The 24,560-nt window shown below is 39.2% G+C and overlaps 1 long non-coding RNA gene across 1 annotated transcript in view; it reads right to left on the bottom strand.

Moving 5' to 3' along the window:
- The window catches only part of LOC141982198 (uncharacterized), a 96,079-nt gene that overhangs the window by 23,078 nt on the left and 48,441 nt on the right, over positions 1-24,560 (bottom strand). The window contains exon 3 of the long non-coding RNA XR_012637984.1: positions 4,035-4,144. This is a non-coding gene — a long non-coding RNA (uncharacterized LOC141982198). The remainder of the gene's footprint in view (positions 1-4,034; positions 4,145-24,560) is intronic.

The following is a 24,560-nucleotide window of genomic DNA, read 5'->3' as shown; positions in this document are numbered from 1 at the left end:
TGTGCCAGCAATGCCCCTCTGCCATGTACATTGGTCAAACTGGACAGTCTCTACGTAAAAGAATAAATGGACACAAATCAGATGTCAAGAATTATAACACTCATAAACCAGTCGGAGAACACTTCAATCTCTCTGGTCACACAATCACAGACATGAAGGTCACTATGTTACAATAAAAAAACTTCAAATCCAGACTCCAGCGAGAAACTGCTGAATTGGAATTCATTTGCAAATTGGATACTATTAATTTAGGCTTAAATAGAGACTGGGAGTGGCTAAGTCATTATGCAAGGTAGCCTATTTCCCCTTGTTTTTTCCTACCCCCCCCCCGACGTTCTGGTTAAACTTGGATTTATGCTGGAAATGGGTTTCTGTGTGTGGTTTTTTTGGGGGGGTGGGGGTTGGTGGTGAGGAAACCTGGATTTGTGCTGGAAATGGCCCAACTTGATGATCACTTTAGATAAGCTATTACCAGCAGGAGAGTGGGGTGGGAGGAGGTATTGTTTCATGGTCTCTGTGTGTATATAATGTCTTCTTCAGCTTCCACAGTATGCATCCGATGAAGTGAGCTGTAGCTCACGAAAGCTCATGCTCAAATAAATTGGTTAGTCTCTAAGGTGCCACAAGTACTCCTTTCCTTTGATTACAGGATCAACTCACTATGCAAAGCACATACAAAATTTACTCAGTACATGGGCCAAACACAAGCAACCCTCTTTTTTCATATATATAAGTGCAACTTATGGCAAATGTGACCTCAGCATGTAAATATTGACATGAAAACAATCAAAAATATTATTTTAGAAAACAAGTACAGGCACAAGAACTACCGGGTATAAATATGATTTTGTGTGTACAGTTTATCACTCTAAAAAAAGCTTTTAAAAGCTTGCATGAAAACAATTATTTTCATTAATACTACATGTTTACATGCACCAGTACTGAGCCTAGTTTTCAGTACTGCAGCTTGGTGAGTTACATAAATGGATTCTTGAAGGTTAGGAAACATTACCAGAAGCAAAGAAGGGGGGAGAGAGAGGAAACTGGAAAAGAGCTGGAAAGAGTAGAAAATGGAAAAAAAGAAAACTAAGGATACTTAAGGAAATGGATGATATTGACAACACTTGGCAGGTAAGTTTCATGAGTTAAAATATGATATTGTGTTGAAGGTCTTAGGAGAAGACTAAGGTCTTGTCTACATTGCCCGCAGGATCGACAGGCAGTCCTAACAATAATAGAGTTCTTTTAAAGAAGATGTTGCTATTACTCCTAATCTAGGAGTATCTTCATTTAAGTCTAATAGGTACTATTTAGCAAAGCAATTTAGTTCTCACATAATGTTGCATGTGGGGACCAAATCTCCATGGAACATTTTTCCACATAAAAGCCACAGGTAGCTGTGATCAGTTCTATGCCAATTTGATGTGGTCCTCTAGTTCCTGGCAGGTTGTTAATGACACCTTTTACTGTGTATGTTTTGTGCATGCTAAGAGTAAGGAGTTTTTGATCTCACAATATTGTGGGAGTTAACATGGTGTCCTTTTTTCCCTCTCATTTAAATAATCACTCTCAGCACAGGAATATCATCCACAAAGAGTCTGGGATACCGTTGGACTCTAAACCACCTGGATAATAGGTGTAACCAGTAATAAGCCACAATCTTTCCGTTTTGTTACTTGTAATGTTCTTGTTCAAACTCATCCCTGGTGTCACTCCATTGAAATTATACCAGGAATGAATTTAGTTCATCATTTTCTCCCAGGGGGTCGCTAAAGCATTCCAATTTTACTTATTTTGTCCATATCATCTTATAAATCATAAATTAAATCCTTTTATCTCCCTGAAAATCATTCTGTATTCCTTCTCTAAAATTGTTTTTATCTCTTTAAAGTAACAGTGGAACAGTGGAACTTGGTGCACAAGATCATACGCCACCTCACTTTGTGACTCAGGAAGATAATTGTTGTTTAAATGCTTCAACAATGGGAAAGACAGTAGGCCTGTTGAGAATAAGCAAGTAATAGTTTCAAATACTGGCATAGAAAGCAAATGTAGCAATATTTAAAACCTAAGGCCTCTGAAAATTTTGCATTAGTATAGATACGTATCTATTTTGTAAATTGTAATTATTAGCTAAATATCTGCATGTGTTTGTCCAAGAGGCTCTTCCTTTAAATTACTTTTCTTAAAGTTGCTACTAAAAGAAATTCTACACATTGTAATGATTTCAGAAAATACTTTATTCAATTAGTACTGCATTAAAATTTGGATAAATACTATCCCTCTATTATCTTCACACAGAAAACAATGTCTGGTGCAATTTATTGGCTTTATTTATATAAAGCTTACTAGGAAAAGAAATGGCCTGAACAGTAAACTTTCTTTAAAGGAGGAAGTCCACTACTGAATCTGCACAATCTTTTCGCAAGGAAATTTCTTTTGGGGAGGAGGAGATTCCTTAGTTCAGGCAGCAACAAGACACTCTGATATCAGACTCAGGAGTGAAGCATAAAACCCAGAGACTTTGGATAATGAGACAAGCAGATAATGCCATTTGCATTATTTCTGAGAGTACGCTGATTAGGTTGGCACCTTTGTAACATTATGCCAATACTGTTTTCATGATCCATTTTTGGTATCTGTCACTGAGAGAACTGAGATATTTTGCCACAGGAGAACAATATAACCCCAATTTATTAAGGACCTGATCCAAATACAACTCAAACCAATCAAAAGACTCCTACTGATTTCAATATGATTTATATCAGGTCCTTAATGTCCCACTGTTCCCACCAGTATATTTTCAGTACATGCTTTTTAAGGTGCTCAGCACTATACAACATGAACTCTAGTCACGGTCTGTAAAACAATACTAAACTTGTATTACTTGATTTCACTGACCCTCAACCCTTCTTATGACCTTTGATCTTCCCTAGTGTCCTATTCTGTGTTAAGGAAGTGCAAATTGGAAGAGATAGAGAAGTTTGACATGGAAAATTGTTTTTAAAGAAACACTTCCTAGTTTCTCTTGGGAGAAAGGAGGAGCTAGTGCAATGGTGGGCAACCTGCGGCCTGTGGGCTGCACGCGCCGAATCAGGGTAATCACTGGTGGGCAGCAAGACAGTGTTTACATTGACCGGCCACAGACATAGCCGCCCATAGATCCCAGTAGCCGCGATTTGCTGTTACCAGCCAATGGGAGCTGCGGGAAGTGGTACGGGCTTTCCTGCAGCTTCAGTGTACTAGGAAGCAATGGTACACACAGAACAAGACACTTTGGCTAGAGTTGTCTGCAACTCATAAGAACTTGGTAATTTTTTTGTTTTGTTTTGTTTTAACTGCAAAAAGATGACTCCCTCAGCTTAGAACAAATATCACAACTAATTTCCTAGCTAACTGGCCACTTATATCAACTTCTCCCTTTCCCCCATTTAAGATGGACTCTCCAAAGGTCTTAACCTTTTATGAAAATATTATTATTTTTCATTATTATTATTAATTTTAATTTCATATAGATGTTATGATTTAAGTTCCTTACTGCATTTTTGCTACATATTATCAACTTCCTCAGCAGACTGAAACAAAAAGGCACTGAAGCCTGTTTCCCTACTTAATATGAATCTGAAACCTTTCTTGTCAAGTATGTTTGTATTTAGTATTGTTTTCACTACGTCAGAAGAAATAAAACAATATAAGCAACTCCATTAAAAATAAATGTATTTTTGCAGATGGAGCTGATATTAAACAAGATCTTAGTCAGAGGAGACTGTGTCACATCCTGTTGGATTAATTTAAATAAAGTACCAACACTTCATTTAACCAAAATTTAATTAATTATTATATTACTTTCCATTGTGTAATGAGATTATTCTAAAAGGCTTCAGTAATTGGAAGCTAAAAATGCTGACAAAGGTAAAGAGCGAAAGAGAGAGAGAAACACACACACACACACACACAAATGACTACCATATCATATAGGCCCTGAATAAAAGCCATCACATTTACAAAGGATGCCTTTTCCCTTCTTTTACTACCTTTGCCTCACTGCTAATTTCGATCAGAGTATCACTCTGGAGTTCTCCTCCGTCTTGTTGCTGCTCCATTATTTTTTCTTCACCATCTTGATGAACAGCAGGTCTCCTACCTATAAAGATGCAAAATGTGGAAGTTTATGAATGACATCAGTTTATTTTTGTTGTATACATCATATATGTATATATAAAAATATTCTTCATTCAGGGGCATTACGTAAATAATTTAGAATGTAAAGAACTGCATTATGATCTCCTTCCCTTACATCCTTGGTGCAATGCTGGACTGATGGCTTCGCCATAAAATTCAACCTATTGTAGACACTCTTCTCTTAGGAAAAAATGGTGGAAATGATAAAGTAAACATTCATTACAGCACATGAGGATAGGTCTTAATTCCTAATAATTTTATGGGAACTTCATGGGTAAATCCAAAAAGAAATAACAATTTTAGCTCAGTCCCTGTGTATCAAGATGTTGGAGTACATATGGTCTTCTGTCACAAAAGAAGACAGATGTTTAGAAGTTAGAACATGCAACTGGGAGTTAGGAAATCTAAGATCTGCCACCAGATCACGATGTGAGTTTGAGCATATCACCTGAACTCCCTGGACCTCAGTTTACCCTGAAGGCCTTGCAGGAGCCCGAGGCATAATTAACATTATGAACCAAAGTCTATGAACAAAAGTAGGCCTGGCCTTGGCAGAATAGTAACACACCAGGTATTGGTTAATCAAGTAAGCACATTCCTGACTGGAGAGGATGGTACAAGAACACACCAACCTCTCCAGAATCTATGACAGGTTTCAGAGTAGCAGCCATGTTAGTCTGTATTCGCAAAAAGAAAAGGAGTACTTGTGGCACCTTAGAGACTAACAAATTTATTTGAGCATAAGCTTTCATGAGCTACAGCTCACTTCACCAATGATGCAGTAGTAACTAACAACATCTGAAATGCAATACATAACTTGTTTGTATCAATGTATAAAAGGAGAAGCCATAGTAGGGGCATGTTTGAACTGGTCTAGGGGACAGCATCCTGATAAGTCGATTGAACTGGTACCTTGTTGCAGCCATACATATGTTAGTATACTCGTAGCTCCTATGGGGCACTAGTACCATACTTTGTCAACAATTAACCTGGCTGAGAGCCTTTGCCACCGAACCAAGTCTGTGGTCTCTCTTAATGAACAACCTTGAGGTCTGCTGAATCTTCAAGCTGCATCTCTGCTAGTGCAGCTAATACCAGTGTTCCAAGAACAACAGCACTAGCAACAATCTGCAGTACTAACAACATACCCACTCATAAAATATATGTGAAAGTCTTTGTAGGTTGCTTTGAGATCCTTAATTAAAGGGGGCTATAAAATGCAAAGTATGTGTGAGGAGCTGTGGAAAAAACAGGAGTTCCCAGAGGCAAGATGACTGATTCAGCACATTCAAAAGTGGAGAGATCCTTATTAGGAGTGCCTTGCCACAGCTCCCTCTACATCTAGGGAGCACAGGTTCACCACCTCTGCTGATCACAGCAACATTAATATGAAGAACTGTACATTTCCTGGAATTTCCACATCACAGGAAATTTGTTTTCATTCAGAATTTGAATTTCCTGTGAAATCATTTTTTTTTTAAGTATTTTGGGTCAAGCTAAATGATTTCTTTTGATAAAATAGAAATTTTTAGCTTAGAGTTTTACTTTTTACTTTACATTATATTATAAGCTATAATCTATATTTCAAACAAAAAGCCCTGCTGAAATTAAACAAATTCAAAATGAAGAATTTTGATAATGTCAAAACTTTCTATTTTGACTTTTTCAGAATGAAATTTAATTTATTTCATGTTCCTGATAAAAAAACAATAAAATTGTAGTTTGGACAAAATGGTTGTTTTCCAGTTTGAAAACACTCCATTGCAACATTTTTGACCAGTTCTAGTAATCTGGAGGGAGCAGCAAGGTGGTATCTCAAGTAAAACAGACTCAATCCATTTAGGGCTTGAAAAATCAAGCCATGAACACCAACTCCACCTGAAAGCTTGTTTGTGTTACCCAGTTCTGTTCCCAGAGCAACTGAGTTAATTGCTCCCAACAAAAAGTGCCTCTAAGCAAACAAGTGGTAACATTCTAAACTAAGAAAAGCACCAACTTAAGCTTGAGCCATACATGGGAAAATAATATTGGTTTCCCACTTCTGATAAGAGATAGTTCCCCTTTTAATACTAGAGCTATGGTTAAATCAAACTGAAGCTTTTAGAAATCCATTCAGTTTATCAAATGCTGCTCATTTACTCAAGAAAGTAGTCCCCCTGAAGTCAATGAGATCACCTGGATGAATAAAGTGAGCAATGGTTGTCTAACTAATTATATCATTTAACATTTTTCTAAGGGTAGAAGACATGTTAAAGCTGATCAACTTCTCCATCTTAGCTTGTAGTTTAATAACATGAGGTTTGTTACTGTATCATAAATGAAAATGAGCACTTAACTACACAGAAAGGGAATTCCTTCTGCTTTGGGTGGTTTCTTCTAGAGTACAGGTTATTACAACAACAGCACATCCCTTTCCATATTAAATTATGCTTTCAAATAAAAATGTCAGAGGTTTTTACCACTCCCCCAGTAATAAATTCATGTTCTTTGTAACATCATTGCTACAGTGAAAGATGGAGCCAAAGCCTAAACCTCTAACTCTAGAGCTCTTGAAACTATTTAATGCATTAAGTTACCCAACAAATTTAATCTTGTTTTTCTGTTCTCAAATCATTCTCAAATTTCTACTAAGATATCCATTATTTTCATGCAAGCACCATCAGTAAAACTCTCATGACCACATTTTGGTTTAAAGATCTCTGACTGTAACTTCAAAATATTCAGTCACAAAACCGTAATTCAAAATTAACCAATAGTTACCTGGTGGCCCTAGTCCTTCCAGTCACCATCTCTCATAAGCCTTGAAAGATTAAGGGCATCCCAGTGTCCAAACACCTCGGGATTTCTGCCTCCCTGGACCAGAATCCCCATTAGCCTCCTTCCCATGTAGATAGGAAAAGGAAATGCATCCTTGTGTAAGAGTTATAGGGCTTATAGAGATAGAACTCTGCTCCTTCTATGGAGAAAAGAGGAAAAGTTCTCGGCAGCTTCATTGACATGAATATGCTGCTTACCCATAATTCCACATACAATTTTTTTTGTTTTAGATGGAATTTACGTATGTTCTAATTGTATGAATAATACTAGACTGTTTAACTGTAGGTATGAAAAAAAACATAGAAAGGGTTTGAGCTGTTCTCTGGAATTAGTGGGTTACCCTGAATGTACAGGTTGTGGACTCTGATTTGGAAATAGGATTCAAGTTCAAAATGAGGGTAAAGGCTCTGTCCTAGAGATCAAGAGCTCTTGCACAGGAAGCAGGGACTCCATCCCAGGATTCATTTTGTGTTATTATATGTAACTCAGTCCAGTTTTTCTCTGGGTTCCAACTAGAGATTCTGAACCCTGTGCAGAGTAATTCTGCAGTATTGGCATAAGCTGAACTGTCAGGAGCAATGCCGAGCTGGTTTTGGAGCAGGGCCTGACCAGACCAGCAGTGGTGCTGTAGAGCTGATTTCACAGCAAGGCTCAACCAGACTAGTAGTGGTAGAGCTGATGTCACAGAACTGGGCGAGGTAGGTGCACATTGCAGCAAGAGCTCATGGTACAGGTTTCTCTGAATTGGAGCAGACAGGTGACAAGCCACCCCCAACACCCTCCTGAATACCAGTGAGTCCAAGTGGACCACTGAGTGGATTTTATGGGGTGGAGGTTGTTGTGTGAGTTCTGGAACTCAACAAGCCAGACAATTAATACCTGGAACTGTGCCATGACACATTAATTGGGTCATATTATATATCCATATCTCTTTATAATTATTGTGTTTCTTTTATTTGTTCTTTTCACTTTTCCCACAAATAAAAAGTATTTGTGGATCGTCCTTCCTAAGGACTGCTGAATACCTGTGGATGGGAATAACAGCTAGAAAGGTGAAAAGGGAAATGTATTTTAATTTTCCAGAGTCAAAGTAAGAATATGGTTCTGGGTAGGGACGGGAGCCGTAATTTTATTTATTTTGAAAAGGGCCCAATTATAGACTGAACTCAGCCCTTATTTCTGCCATTAGAACCTACCAGAAGAGTTATACTTGAACAGAGAAAGTCATAAGAAAGGAAGAGGGAGGTGCTGTGTTAGCGTTTAATGCTGACTGACTGATAATGTGAAAGCAGAATCCTATTTACGGTAATTACTGCATAAGGGAGTAATGTTTGGCAGAGTTCCCATGCACTGTTACACATGGACTTGTTTTTGAAGCATATGCCTAAACAAAGTGCTTTACTTAGCATATATGTTGCTATATTTCTTTTACTCTATTACTGAACTGAAACAACTAACCTAATTAGTGAGCTCATTCACCTTTGAAGCAACTAATTAGTGGATGTTCTACAAAATGACATATATTGTTGTGCATCAGCTCCAATCAGAAATTAACAAATCTTTCTCTGTCCCTCCCCACAAAGCTTTCAAAAATAACTCATGATGTGCCTAAAAGGATAATACAACCTTGAATCTCTGAGCAGCTGCTGCAATAAGAAACTTCATATAAGAAGTGGAATTAATGGCCAGCATGCAGGAGCAACCTCTATCATAAGATCATTATTCATGTCAGAATTTTAAATAGTCATTTCTTGGCACTTTCCGATGGGTCACATTCAACTCTCAAAATCCAGCCACAGATAAGGAGGATTAAAGTAAAGTTATACAGAACTGTCCTTTTAGTGAGGCATCTGAAGAACTAGCAGCACTGAAGAAGCTCCAGTTTCGTTATTGGTAGCAGACAGAGCTCTTCCACCTTCCAGGACAGGAAGATACTGAACAACTCGCACTAAAATTGTATGCTCAGTGCAACAAGTGTAGGGTTTTGAGGGGACTATCTGACAAAAGTTACTTTAAGAATACATAGCTGTCTCATATTTCCAAGCATATAGCTCACTTCATAAGTGAATGTTATTCTTCTAGTTACTGGATCAAGCATGAATGTTCACAAAGAAAAACAAATGGTAAAGTTTCAGGTCTATGTGTTTGTGTCTTTATAAATAGCAAAGCTAGGGAAGGGGCCAAGATACAAAGTTCAGATCTGGATCAGTGCGGCTGCAGCCTCTGACTTGAAGTAGTAATAAAAAAACAAAATATATGGGTTCCAAGCAGCACACCCACAATAAACATTGTTCCAGCACCACAGTCTGAAAATTGGATACAGATCAAACTATTGGGTCAGATCCAAGTGGTTAGTAACAGTTTCTATCTATAAATACTCAACATTGTGGTTGTCATACTGGAAAAGTTTGAAATGGAGCAAAACTTAAAATACTGTTATATATAAATATTTAAACTTAGCCTGAAGAGCACACTAGGGAATATACTACAGGGAACAATCCTTCAATGGCGAGGGGGGGGGGTCCACATGGTCACATGATGTAATAGGTCTTTTGCATCTCCAATTCCATGATTTTATGAGAAATGTATTTATAGATTGGAGTATTTATTTTGCTAGCAGAACAGAATATTCTATACTTTGTGAATGAATACGGAATTTGACATATTCCATAATGCAAGAAATGGAATTATGTCTTTTTCTCTTCAAATACTGTTGTGATTTTGTTATGAAGGTTCCTTTTTTGCTCACTTTTCAGTGGCAGCAAATATTTGTAGCCAATTCACACACAGGGTTTGTCTACACGGCAATTAAACACCCATAGCAGTCCTGTATCAGCTGACTCAGGCTCACAGGGTTTGGGGTTTAAAATTGCAGTGTAGAGGTTTAGATTTGGGCTGGAGCCTGGGCTCTGAAACCCCACAAACACCTACTCTGCAATTTTACAGCCCAATAGCCTGAGTCATCAGACAATGGACCGGCCATGGGTGTTTAATTGCAGTGTTGACATACCCATAATCTCCTGAGAAATGGGGCACATAGTGTTGAACTGACAGAACATTTAACGTTATGGTTTTGGTGGCATTATAATAAGGTAGCACCAGAATATGCATTCAAGTTGTGCTAACGACAACAGGGATCTTTTTGTGTGCCCACAGCATATATTCATTGTGCTACTAAAATGCTAGTTTCACACATATTTGTGAAGTTAACATTTGTTCAACAACTCCCAGGTTATCGTTAACATGAGAATCCAATGTTTTAGACTGGCTTCCAGCACATATCGTATTCAGGCAATCACTCATCTCAATTTAAAAAACTCAGACTTATTCATTCAACTAAAACATTGTTACCAGAGCTTCAGGAATTTGTTTGCCAGGAGTTCAAATTCAGGTGGACCATTCCCTTCAGGCTCCTTTGAAAAACTCTGAAAGATTAATTACATTTACCTGTTAATCTTAAAATAAAATGCAAGGCTTAACTATGCCAATGTTTAAATATTCAATCCATTCCCACCACAATATCTGTCAAGGACAGAAAAGAACTGTGAGACCTGAACAAAAATACCACATTAATGTATCTATTTCTTTTCCTCTGGAGTTGTCTCTAGTAATTCATCAATTGTCTCTAATGATTTGTCAACAATATGTTTAGAGCTGATTGAAATAAAATTGTATTTTGACATTTTTCAGCAAGGAAAAGGAGCACTTTTAAAATTCAACTTTCTGAGAAAAATGTTTCCTCTTGTACTTTTGTAACTGTATTGCATATGCCCTGAAGGTGAAATGCAAAACAAGAATATCCTGAGAATAGGATACAAAACAAGAAACCCTTTAAAAATACTCAAGAAACATTTGGATCTTTTAATACCATTCTCTATTGTCCTGTTGGGCAAGTAGTTCTGACCAGACATGGGACTGAAATGGGGGAGATGGTGGAGTTTTGGAGGGGAAGGAAGAAATGGAGAGAAAGGAAAAAAATTGCTCCCTGTCACAGATTTCAATCCCATGTCTGGTCAGCACTTGCCCAACAGGACACAGCCAGAAACATGTAATGGTAAGAGAAGGTCACATTACGGAGGAGCAAATGTCTCCTGAGTGTTTTTAAAGGGTTTTGTTTTGTTTTTTAATTTAAGAGTTATAATTAATTCACTATGATAATAATAATTCTCTTGTTTGTCCCAGCTAATCAGAACTAACATATCTTCCTGAAGTGGAAACATTTTTTTGTAATTCACCTTCTACAAGGGTATTAAGAGTGAATTCCTTTAAAGAAAGTGCAATCCAGAAGGATTATAGGTAGGGCCCTACCAACTTCACAGCCATGAAAAACATGTCATGGACCAGGAAATATGGTCTCTCCCGTGAAATGTGCTGGGCAGGGGCAGGCTGGGGGTGCCATAGCCGGGGCTCCTACCACATGCCAGGCTCCAGCTGCTAGTCCTGGCAGGGCTGTGGAGGGACAGGATTTCCTATTCTCCTGCAGGGGCTGTTCCCAGGGTTGGGTCAGAACCACCTCCAGGAACTTCCCCCAGCATCAGGAAACTCCACTCACCTGCCCCACTTCCTGCCCCCATCACTTCCCAGCTGTGGTGGGAGGGGTTGCTGTACAGGGAGCAGCCGCAGAGCTTCCTTCGTCTGGGGGAGGTTCCCAGAGGCGGGTCTGACCCAGGCCCAGGAGCAGCCCCTGCAGAAGAGGAAGTGCCAGCCTTCCACAGCCTGGCTGGGACTAGCAGCCAAAAGCCAGTGTGTGGTGGATTTATATAGAACAGTGCTTCTCAAACTTTCTTTTTTCATGGACTACTTGAAAATTGCTGAAGGTCTCAGCGGACCACTTAATGATCTTTCCAAATCTTTCCAAAAGCGCTATATATAAAAAAAAACCCATAATAATTATTTTTTTTTGTTCTACAAATAAAAGCACACAACTCATATTTTAATATCCATAGTCTTACCATTCTAATGTGATGGATGTGCCCTCTCTCCCCTGCCAGAGCAGCCCCCGAGCTGGGGCAGGGAAGGAGGGAGGGGTCTCTCCCTGCCAGGCACAACCCTCGAGCTGGCGAAAGTCGCCTCTTTCTCTGGCCGCCGCAGCCCTACACCTCCCAAATTCCCCCACCCCCTCTTCTCACCCCACTGCTCCCTCCCACTTATCCTCTGTTCCCTGCAAGGCCACCACCTCACGTTACATGAGAGTCTTCTTCAGGGTCCAGGCACCTAATTAGTGGAGCCATGCCTGCGCGGCTCCACTAATTAGGTGGGTGGCCGTTCATTTTCTCATGTGTGGCTGCCCAGGGAACTATCCGCTGACCACCTGAATGGAGCTCATGGATCACTGGTGGTCTGCAGACCACAGTTTGAGAACCTCTGGTATAGATGTTACAGTAATGAAGTATAGGTAAATATTAGTATTGTAGAAAGAAAAGTTAATTACAAAGGAGGAGATCAAGATATATTTGCATCCACAACAGCCCACACTGGAAGTGGAATAGAAGCTGCAGTGCCCCAGTGAAAGCACGGGAAAAAAATTACCTCCCTGGATAATTTTGCTTTACATTTCACCATGAAGGCACATGAAAGACCGTTAGAAAAGTTTAAAAAAATATCATTTTTTTTCATTACAGACATGTCCCTTTTTCTTGTTGAAAACATTTAAAATATATATTTTTTCAAGCAGCTCTAAATACACTGTTGACAAATGAAAGGCATTGGAATGCACACTGGAAGGAATAATTTGAACTATACATATACATGGCTGGGTTCTAAATTGTCTGTAACCACTGAGGGAAAAGATGAATTTCATTGTGAACAGCTCATTTGAAATATATGCACCATGTGAACTACTCATCCAAAAAGAAATCAGAAGAATAAGATAGAAAATATTAGTGAAAATTTTATCATACCATCATATAAGTCAATGGTATGCCCTTACATGGAACAGAGTTAATTTGTGGTACACTTATGTCAGATAACATTTAGCAGCAATCGAAGGGATCCAGAGACAGATGAAAACACAGAAATGGTTGAACACAGATTGAAGACACAGAAATGCTTCCATATGAGGACAGAGAAAAAAAGATATGTGGTGAAATCCTGACCCCATCAAAGTCTAACAGAAAACTACCACTAACTTCTGTAGCGCCTAGATTTCCAGCAATGTGGAGGATAGGATTATAATTCAGAATGATCCTGATAAATTTGGAGAATTAATCTGAAATCAACAAGATGAAATTCAGTGAAGACAAACGCAAAATTCTACACTTGGGAAAGAAAAAATCAAGTGCTCACATACAAAATGGAAAGTAACTGGTGAGGCAGCAATACTGCAGAAAATGATCTGGGGTTATAGTGGATCACAAATTAAATATGAGTAAACAGTGTGATGCTGTTGAGAAAAAGGCAAATATAATTCTGGGATGTATTGACAGGAGTGTTGTATGTAAGATACAGGACGTAAATTGTTCTGCTTCACTTGAGTATTGTATCCAGTTTTGGGTGTCAAACTTTAAGAGAATCCATAGGACAGGAACAAAAAAAAGGTAAGAGGTTTACAAAATATGACCTATGTGATAGTGTATAGAAGAAGGTGGTGACTTATATTATTGATACCAATATTACAAAATTACAATCAATCTGATATGAGATATGTCATCTAAGGTATCAGTGGAAAGTTATGATTTGCTAAATATAATAATCATGTATACGTATGTATCATCTTTGTATTGTGAAGTTATAAATGTCTTGTATATTTGTATATCAAACTTGTGCTGTGATACCCCAGACCAATTGGTATCAGCACCCTGCAGCTTGCTTGATGGCCCATCAAGGACAATCAGCTGTTACAATGAATCCTTTGAAAGAAACCAGTGGTGGGCAATCTGCGGCTCGCGGACCACACACAGCCCATCAGGGTAATCCGCTGGCAGGCCGCGAGATAATTTTTTTACATTGACTGTCTGCAGGCATAACTGCCTGCAGCTCCCAGTGGCCGTGGTTCGCCATTCCCGGCCAACAGGAGCTGCAGGAAGTGGCGTGGGCTGCAGGGATGTGCTGGCTGCCAGCAAACTCAATATACAGACTCTATCATATGTATATATCTGATTGCTTTGACCATTTAACAACTCTCTTCTAATTTTTTCCCCTTTTATTATAAACCTTTAGTTTTAGATACTAAAAGATTGATGGCAATGTGGTATTTTGTGCAAGATCCAAGCTAGTATAGATCTGGTAATGTGACTGGCCCTTTGGGCATCAGAAGAACATTCTGTATAGTGAATAGAGTTTTAAGTAACTTCTCACTTTACTGGACCTATTTGCTGATTGGGAGCCAGAGACTGGAAAGCAATAAAGGGGCTCTGTGATTATATTTTTAAGCTTCTTCCTAATCAGTGTGAGGGATCAGGAGCACAGTTTGTGACTAGTGTTAACCACTACAGTAGTTAAAACTACAGTGTTAACCACTAGTTTGGGGAGAATCTGTTCTCCTTTTTGAAGCCTGCCCTGATCTTGGCATTTTTAGTGTGGGCTTCTTTAGGCACCTCGGGTAACAACCTATAAGGAAATGTTAAAAGATGTGAGCTTGTTTAGTCTAGAGAAGAGAAGGCAGGAGTAGTCCATGATAATGGTCTTTGTATATGTAAACGGTTAATATGAAGAGGATGGTGATCAATTGTTCTCCATGTCCACGAAGGGTAGGACAAAAAGTAAACAGCTAAGTTTGCAGCAAGGGAGATTCAGGTTAGATATTAGGACAAAACAAACTGTAGGGATAAGTAAGTACTGGGACAGGTTACCTAGGGATGTTGTTGAATCCCCATCCTTAGAGGAGTTTTAAGAATGGTTCTGACAAACATCTGTCAATGATGGTACAGATATATTTAATCCTGCCAAAGCAGTGGGGTGGGGTGGGGTGGGGTGGGTTGAGGAGGAATGGATTAGATCAGTGGTTCTCAAAGCCGGTCCGCCGCTTGTTCAGGGAAAGCCCCTGGTGCGCTGGACCGGTTTGTTTACCTGCCGCATCCACAGGTTTGGCCGATTGCGGCTCCCACTGGCCACAGTTCACCGCTCCAGGCCAATGGGGGCCGCTGGAAGTGGTGTGGGCCGAGGGATGTGCTGGCCGCCCTTCCCGCAGCCCCCATTGGTCTGGAGCAGCGAACCGTGGCCAGTGGGAGCTGCAATCGACCAAACCTGCGGACGCAGCAGGTAAACAAACCGGTCTGGCGTGCCAGGGGCTTTCCCTGAACAAGCGGCAGACTGGCTTTGAGAACCACTGGACTAGATGACTTCTTGAGATCCCTTCCAACCCTACATTTCTATGTTTCACCTAAGGATAGTTTAGTTCAGAGAGGAAACATAAGAGTTAACATGACACACTACAAAATAGTGAATGATATACAAAAATAAGTGGGAACTCCTATTTTCCTTTTCATAACTGGTGAAGAAGGGGCCACACTCACTGAAAGGCAACATATTTAACACTGATGAAATAAAACACCACACAACTAACTTGTGGAACTCTTTGTCACAAAGGGTATTACTGAGGTCCAAAGTTTGGCAAGATTAAAAACAATCTGACATTTTTATCTAGAGAGAATATAATTATCATTTACATTGAACACAGCAAAAGGGAAGAGAGAGATATCCTCATGGTTTACAACACAAGCCAATCACTAACTAAAAGGAGTTGGGGGACGGGGGAAAATCGCTTGGGAGCAGGATATTTTGTAATTGTCTGTAAATATCTTGCACCTTCTTCTGGAACATCTGGTATAGGCAACTATTGGAAACAGGACCCAATGTCACAGGGGAAGGAATCAAGGGTGCTCGGGGTTGGGAGTGCACCTGTCATTAACCCACAAGGTGAAGTTAGGGTTTGCCTAGCTCCGAACAGAGTGTTTGAGTGGTGGAAAGGCTGGTGGTATGAGGGAGCTGACACCCAACAACTACAAAAATTCTCCCCCTGGGTTGACTCAGAGTCTTAAGTGTCCTGAGAACTGTCACACTGACCTAAAGAAGCAATTCCATGTTTCTAAGCAAAAATATCATGCCTACCCCTCCCTATACACAAAGTGCTTTTAAAACTTGAGCAGGAATATTTCTGATTCAAATATGCACCACAATTTATTTGTGCTAGTATTTGTGGTGTTTTTGCTTTCTGCAAACATTTGTGTGAATAAAAGCATGATTTGCTAAAATATTTGTGAATAAGTAAATGGGGTAGCAAATAGAATATCAGGGTTGGAAGGGACCTCAGGAGATCATCTAGTCCAACCCCCTGCTCAAAGCAGGACCAGTCCCCAATTTTTGCCCCAGATCCCTAAATGGCCCCCTCAAGGATTGAACTCACAACCCTGGGTTTAGCAGGCCAATGCTCAAACCACTGACCCAGAGAAACAAATATGATTTCACTCTTAAAAACCATGTGTAAATATATACATTTTTATTATATTCCCCCACTTCTAAATGCAATATTAAGGTTATGAATTGAAATGCTCAAGAGCCAGGAAATGAAAAGTAAAGGTTTTCTGAATAACAGTATCTACATTGCAAATATCTTGTATTTTCTATTCTTGTTTTGCACAACACAGATTGTTGATAAAACATCAATCACAGATATCCATTCAAAACCACTACATGCACTAAAGTACTATAGGTATCGTAAGAAAACTGTCCCTTTTTTACACCATTGTCATAAATGCTAAACTTGATCAGTGTACAAACATATCTGTTTATTGACATTTTCAGTATTGTGGTAAGTAATTCTACTGATATGTGCCACATACAATATTAAACTGATTATGTATATTCATATTCTATTAAACGTAGAAGCAGGTGATATGCCTCAGGCTAGCCTAAGATCAAAGCCATTAATGCGTGCTAAAACCATCAATAAACTATAGTTTTTATTATCTTTTAATTAAACTCACTGTGACAGTATATGAACTGTAAATTTGACCTTTGGTATCTATCTACCCTGTAATGTGGATGTGGCATTTTCTCTACACAGATTTAAAAATTAGAATTTAAAATTAGCTTCCATACAATACTTCAAAAGTCAAGTTCTAATTACAACAGGCAACTGTGTGTGTGTTTTTTTTAAATAAACCACAGTAATGTTTTACAGCAAATGACAGGTACAACATACAACACTTTCTTATCAGACTGTGTGTGTATGTACTCTGTCTTTCCCTATTTCATGTGTACATAGAGACATAATACATACATATGCAATATTGTATATTTTGCCTGCCACTTAGAATGTGTGTGTGTAGGGGTAGGGAAGTAATCTGACTGGGTGAGTTGGCTCACAGGAATTAGTCCATTCCAATTACCAGTATTAGCATTTTAAAATTCCAGGAAAGCATAAAAATCTTGAAACATGTGACAAATATAGAGTAGTCAAATTTAGCAATATGCCTAAATTGCAAAATTCAGACCACATTAACAGTGCACAAAAATTTAGGGGATTTGGATGTGGTGTTCAGTTTGGGGCACATTTCTAGTCTGTAGAAAACAGAGCTCTAAAAAAAATTTTACAATAAAATTGTGTGTTTTCAGATTTGGACAGAACAAGTCAGTAAAGTTTTGTCTAAGAAAGTTTACATCTACACATTCCTTTTGCTGAGAGTGAATGCAATTAATTAATTTCTCAATCTAGGGACATGATAATCTTTAGAGGTGTAATTTGTAAATCTCTTCTGGGTTTGCTGGAGAAGAGCACATGGTCCAGTCCAAATCATATAGTAGGTTTTCTGTGACTGTCTGACTTTTCCCCTTTGTGCTTTGAGAAGGTCAGCTAAAGCCCTTCATATTTTGGTGAGGGAAGAGCTATATTTAGTTAAGTTCTAAAGTACTAATCATGCAATTTGCCCTTCTGAATGCATATGCCAGGGATTTGCAACCTTTGGCACACGGCCTGGCCGCCGCTTCCCGCAGCCCCCATTGGCCTGGAGTGGCAAACCGCGGCCAGTGGGACCTGCAATTGGCTAAACCTGTATACACGGCAGGTAAACAAACTGGCCTGGCCCACCGGGGGGTTACCCTGGCTGGCTGTGGCATATCCCTGGCATATGCCACCTTTGGAAATTGGGTCTGGCAGCTCGGCCCGGGGGCACCTTCAGGGGTGGGAGAGCCAAGCCGTCAGGGGGATCAGGCCGTGCGGCGTGGCACAGGGAGGCTGGGGAAAGATGACCGGGGGCTGGGCCCAACAGCATGGCCCGGGGAGACTGGAGGACGAGTTGCCCAGCTCTCTGGGGCCACGGGGGCTGGGGCCTCGCTGCCTGGCTGTCCGGCGCTCCAGTGGGGAGGACTGGGGGCACTATTGTGGGGCAGGGGCCAGTGGCCACAGTGCGGACTGGGCTCCGGTGGGCATGGAAGGGGCAGGGCCTCAGGGGCCTCCCCAAGCCAGAGGTTCACCCACCACCCGTGTATGTTACCATACAACGTTTTGGATTTAACAAATTATCATTTTCTGATAAAACACTGTTTTGTCAAAAGTTTCTTGACCAGCACTAGCTATTAATGGTTTCCAAATAATAAATACTAGTACTAACATGAACAGCCACCTGTAAAAGTAATTAAAACTACACCTCAAATGTTTGGAAAGTTAGTTTCATATAAAACTGGAAATTTATACATTTATCTGCAAACTTCCATCTCCCTTCAGTTTGCTGATACACCTCATTCTTCCTCTTCATGTAGTCTCCAAAAATATGATTGGGTGGCCAGGTAGCAAGCCATTGCAGCCCTCCCCCACCCCATTGTGGCTTCCTACAGGCCTACCAAACTCAAGCTCTCTCTCCTTGTACTGAGTGGCATCCAGCTTCTCTGTTAAAGGGGAACTGATGTTAAATGATGCTGTGCACCTCTTGCAAACTGCTGACAGGCCTCAACTCTCACTATAGTCAGTGAAAGTGAAGGGCATGCATCATGCCCCAAAGGGGTTCAAACAGCTCAACATCAATCCCAAGGAATCCAATCCCATGGAAATAAGAGCAAGTCCTAATCTTACCCAGCTCTCAGTCAAGTCTTTCCTGCCCCCTTCCACCCGCCATCACCCCCGATTTTAAAAATGGGCTTCAATAAACCCCTTCAACTAATTTTGAAAGACGGAAGCTGGTAAATATTTCATTCCTTAATGACTCTATCATTAAACAGAATCAGAGAAGCAAAGTGCATTTCCTTCTAATCAATGTAAATTCTGTGAAGTTTTCCTTCTCCCTCCTACGCTAAACAAAAATAAGAATCAGGAGAGACCTGGGAGATTTCTTAAACCACAAATTAAGCAAAAGAGTTTAGACTGCTTGAGATGTCAATCTGAGCTTGTTTGCATGTTGCAGACAAAATTGCTGTTCAAAGATCTGACCTTTACAGCAGATACCAACATTTGAACACGTTTTACCATCCCAAGATGCACACTTATTTGCAATGAATCAAGTCAGACAGGCTGCTTTGAACAGTTGCTAAAAATATGAGCTTCAACTTCCTTAAATTAATAATGGAAATCATTTGGATGTGAAAACAGCCTTTAGTTCTGTCCCTGACACTGCAGAGAGAAATAGAGAGAGAGTTTGTGTTCACCAACCTCCACTCAGATAATCTGAGTAATTCTGTGCCGTATCATTCACTTTTCAGGAGAGGAATTCTTCTAAGATAAAACATGGCAGCACAGAGAAACATTAGAAAATATCACATAACAGCAAACTGCTTGGACATCCAAAATATTAACTTTGCTCAGTAAACTGGAAACAAAAGTTTGAAACAAAATTTTGATGAAAAAGGATGGTGGGAGGAGAGGAGGAATTACATTTGTCATTAGTTTCCTCCATCCATTTTGTGCTGCAAACAACAGAGTGAACTCCAGTTCAATGAAAAGAAAAGGAGTACTTGTGGCACCTTAGAGACTAACAAATTTATTAGAGCATAAGCTTTTGTGAGCTATAGCTCACTTCATCGGATGCATACAGATTGACAGAGTCTTTTCCCTGATTTGATTTGGAGCGCAAATGAGCCCTTAAGGATGGAATAGGATATGGCAACTGAAGCTGGAGATTGATATTCAAGGCAGTGGAGAATCAGGCTTATTGTCTTTCTGTAGTGTCACATTATTTGCCTTTTTCTAACAATTTATATATGTTTATCTACTAGAAAGGTCTTTTCAAATAAAAAGGAGATTTTACAAGTCTTGGAATGTTTGCTTCCTTCACTGATTTGAAACATCTATTGTAATAATGAAAATAGCTAAGTACTTTGGCATGTTTCCCAGCCTCTGTTAAACTTAAACTACCCACACTACACTCTTTTCATAATGGAGAGTAACTGTTGCTGAGAAGACTGGATTAAGGTTCTCTAGCCCTAGCACTAACAACCCTCAAAAACAGCGATGGCAAATTAGGTATAGCCATTGTGTTTCATGGTCACTCTACCAAGTGTGGGAGAAAGCGGTTTTGTTCAGGAAGAGTTTTAAAACATAAATAAAACTAGTCACAAAAAGAAAAGTAATTCTGCAAATACTTTGGCTCCATTTTAATTAATTAAAATAATAAATAGACCTATTCATTGCCTCATTTAGGGTCTGATCCTTGGCCATCTGCAAAATTATGGCTAATTGATTTCAATTGTGCAGGATCAAAGCCATATTGAAAAATCCATTATTTTATTTATTATTAAGTTATTGAAAAATGAAAATAGGCTTAGTACTGTTCCGAGCATAGAGTAGACAAGGCTCCTCTTACAACCAATGAAGTAGAACAGTCATATTTGGGTTAGATTCCCCAGTATGCTCTGGCTGCTTTCCTCCCCTGGCCCCCTCAACAGCACAAAGCAACCAGAAATTATTGGTAAATCAAGCCTTTGAGGTCAAATACTTATCTCCATTTCACTGAGGTAAATTGCAATTAACTCCAGTGAAGTCAGTGGTGCTAAACATATGTAGGAGTGAGGTACATGTGAGGCAAGAATAAGGCCCATCACTGCTTATGCATTTAGAATTTTATTAAGAGTGAGTCTTAAGTCAGGCTTGACAAAGCCCTGGCTGGGATGATTTAATTGGGGATTGGTCCTGCTTTGAGCAGGGGGTTGAACTAGAGGACCTCCTGAGGTCCCTTCCAATCCTGATATTCTATGATTCTATGATCACTGTTTAGAGTGGAGGATTGACAGTGATAGATCCCATGCTAGAAGGTGGCTTAGAGGGAAGATTTGAATGAGAAGAAAATGGCAGCACACTGGGGTGGGGAATGAAGGTTAATATCTAGGGGACAAATGGAAGAAACCATGGAGATGCCAAGAAAGAGAAGGGTATAAAGAAAGTAGCTGTGTGTGCATGCAGAATACACTTGGTATTTGGACATAAAATAGCATACTACTGTAATATGAGAAAATGTTGTTAGATATTCTCAAGGTAGAAAAACACAGTGGAAATAATCCTAAACACAAATTATTTAATTTCTAACTCCTAGTAAAATCTCTTCCATAGTAAAACTCACTGATTAAAATAATTTTAAGGCAAACTATACAGGCTATTGTGCAGTGTGGCTCTATCAACAAGTATGTCATGGTTCAAACAGACGTTCCTGTTTTTTCAGGTCCATTGATGTTAATGCTCAGACTCACATGGCCCTGAGGAACAAGGGAACAAATAGAATGTAGTTGCAACATTAGTTTGCTGAGAAATTATCCAGCTATGCTAGATATTTGCTTTAGTAACAAAGACTCTTACTCAAATTTGTATTCTCACAGTGATCATTACACTTAGATATCCACAAATATCTCTGAATGACTCTAGAGTGCAAATGAAGAAAAACAACTAATGACCTGACTTACATTGCAGCTCATTTCCCAGAGATGGAAAACAAACTTTTAAATATTTTACATATATGTTTTAATTAAAACATTTTAGAGCCTAAACATAATGTACTGCAAGCAAATCAAGGATTGGTTAATTCCCGAAACCACCCTATTCAAGGAATGAAATCCCATCGTGATGTTGGCAGACCAGGTGTCAGCTCATGCTGAAGCCCCAGGTCTATTCACTTGTGTATAAGTATAAATCAAACTAATTGTTAAATGTATAAGAGTATATTTTATGAAAACTAATAGGATATTACATGCATTGTTTTCACCTATAATACCGTAATAGCAAACATTTTTATTTGTATAACCCTTTAACTAAATAACCCATCAAACAAGAAAGAAGCCTTGTGAAAAGCAAATGAACCTTAACAGAAAAGTACTAATTTCAAAGCAAGTGGTCATTTTGTGTGATGATCAGAGGTCAAAGACTCAAAATGCATTCCCCACTCTCCATCACCAAAGGATGTGGACCTGTCAGCTTGTTTTCTGTGAGAAGAAGCTATAAGTAAGGATTCAGCGAAGAGCCTTCATTTCTGGACTGTTTGGTTTCTAACAGGGCGGAATAACTGAATGAGAAGAGGGAGATCCCCAGAGTTATTCTGGGCAGTCCTGAGAGACTTTTGGGAAACTGACAGATAACTACATTTCTGCCACAATTCAGAATGATAGATTCTGACTCACCTGTACATATATTTTAGCTACTTTAACCTCTCATTAACTCTCACTTCCTTTCTTAGCTAATGAATCATTAGTTAGTTTACTATAGAATTGGGCACCAGCATTGTCACTGGTATAAGATCTAGAGTACCAATTGATCTGGAGTAAGTGACTGGTCTCTTGGGATTGGGAGCAACCTGACGTGGGGTGATTTTGGATTTACGTGACCTTATATTACAAAATCCAGTTTCTCTAGGTAGCAAGATAGACTAGAGAATCTAAGGGGACTGTCTGTGACGCTATGGTAAGAGTGGTATAGTGATCCAGAAGTTCACACTTGTTACTGGCTTGGTGAAATCTAATTATAGAACACACCATCAGCTTCTAACAGACTACCCTGAATTGGGCACTCTCAGTCATGAGCCACTCCCGATAGCGTGACATACATTTATTGCTTTTGCTGCACATATTAAAGAAACCTCAAGAGCTACTCCAAAGAATGGAACTCTTTTGCACAATGCCAGTCTATTAAAACTACTCACCTTAAAAGAGAACTCACTGTAGGGTAGAAAGGGAGTTGACTGAACCCTGGCGACACACCACCATTGACTTGAACTCTATATATGTGTCAATGGTGTTATCCAAAGACATGCTATATCTTGGTCAACAGACATAAAAGGACATTATGCCACCAGTTATTATTGATATTGTGCTACCATCTAGGAGACCCAGACACGGAGCAAAAACCTTTTGTACTAATTAACACAGAACAAAAAGATGGCACCTTCTCTGAAGAGCTTACAGTCTAAATAAAAACTATGGCCATAAACCTTTGCCTGGCAGATCTCTTATACATGAGAATCTAATTCAAAACTATTCATTCCTTGATCTCTCTGCTGAAACTGCCAATTGGTCCTTTTTTTATTTTATGTGGGCACCTGACCATTAGGGATTGGATTGAATCCATTACCTAATTTACCTAGGTCACTGAACCATCTATCTAATAATAAGAGGTGTGGTCTAAACATCTGAACAGAAGATTGAGTGAGGAACACTGAGTGCTAATCCCAATTCTGATAATCACTTATATCCCAAGACTCAGTTTCCTGTATGCTTTTCTAACTCAGAAGGGTGAAGACTAATAGTAAACACTTGTACAGTCCTTTAAAGATGATGAATAGGGCTATACTGTAAGGTTATGCAGTATTAATTCCTTTCAGTCACCACTAACCTGACATTTGAACACGTGAATTGAACTGGGTGAATTTTTTAAGAGTGTATTTGATGAAAAATGCAATTTTGCATGACCCAAAGCTCATCATGAATTTGACATGAATAGTTTTGGCCATTCAAAAAATGGCTAGAGGAGAGGGAGGAGGAAGTGGTAGTGATATGGGACCACTGCTTCTCTCCATCCCTGTACCTTTATCCTAATGGTTAGGGCACTCACATGAGATATGGAAGGTCTGGGTTGAAATCCTTGCTCTAGAACAGACCCAAAATACACATTTTTGAAAATTCCCCTTCCCCCACAAAAAAATCAATCATATTCAGTTGAAACTGAACAATTATTTATTTTAATTCAGAACTGCCCCCAAACCAAAAATATATTTTATTCATCCAGTTCTAAACATGATTAAATGGTGCAAAGCTCTCTCTTTCATACCCAATGTCCAATCTATAGAGCCATCTGGTCCCTTTGTAAATGCAATTATCAAGATTCAGATATAATTTTTTAAGGATGTTATGAACTATCTTGACATATGTTAACATAGTTAGAGGTTATTTTCAAAGGGGTTCAATTTTTTTGGAAAGTATATCCTTCAAAATAATCTTCTGAAGAACAAAGGTAGGCAGAAAGTAACACTGTTGAAATTTAAACAACCTTTAATAAGAAACAATTTCATTATTCGTACCACAAATGAAATAACTTTCGGGAATCACATTTTTGGGAACCAACAGGCCCTTCTAATTCTCACTGGGAGATCTGGTCATCAATCTTTGCTGATTCTTCTCTACTTTTTGTGGTAGGAAAAACCAATGGCCTGCTACCT

This window comes from Natator depressus, chromosome 1 (assembly GCF_965152275.1).
Source record: "Natator depressus isolate rNatDep1 chromosome 1, rNatDep2.hap1, whole genome shotgun sequence".
Classification (NCBI taxonomy): domain Eukaryota; kingdom Metazoa; phylum Chordata; order Testudines; family Cheloniidae; genus Natator; species Natator depressus.
This window is presented reverse-complemented; position numbering and strand designations above follow the sequence as displayed.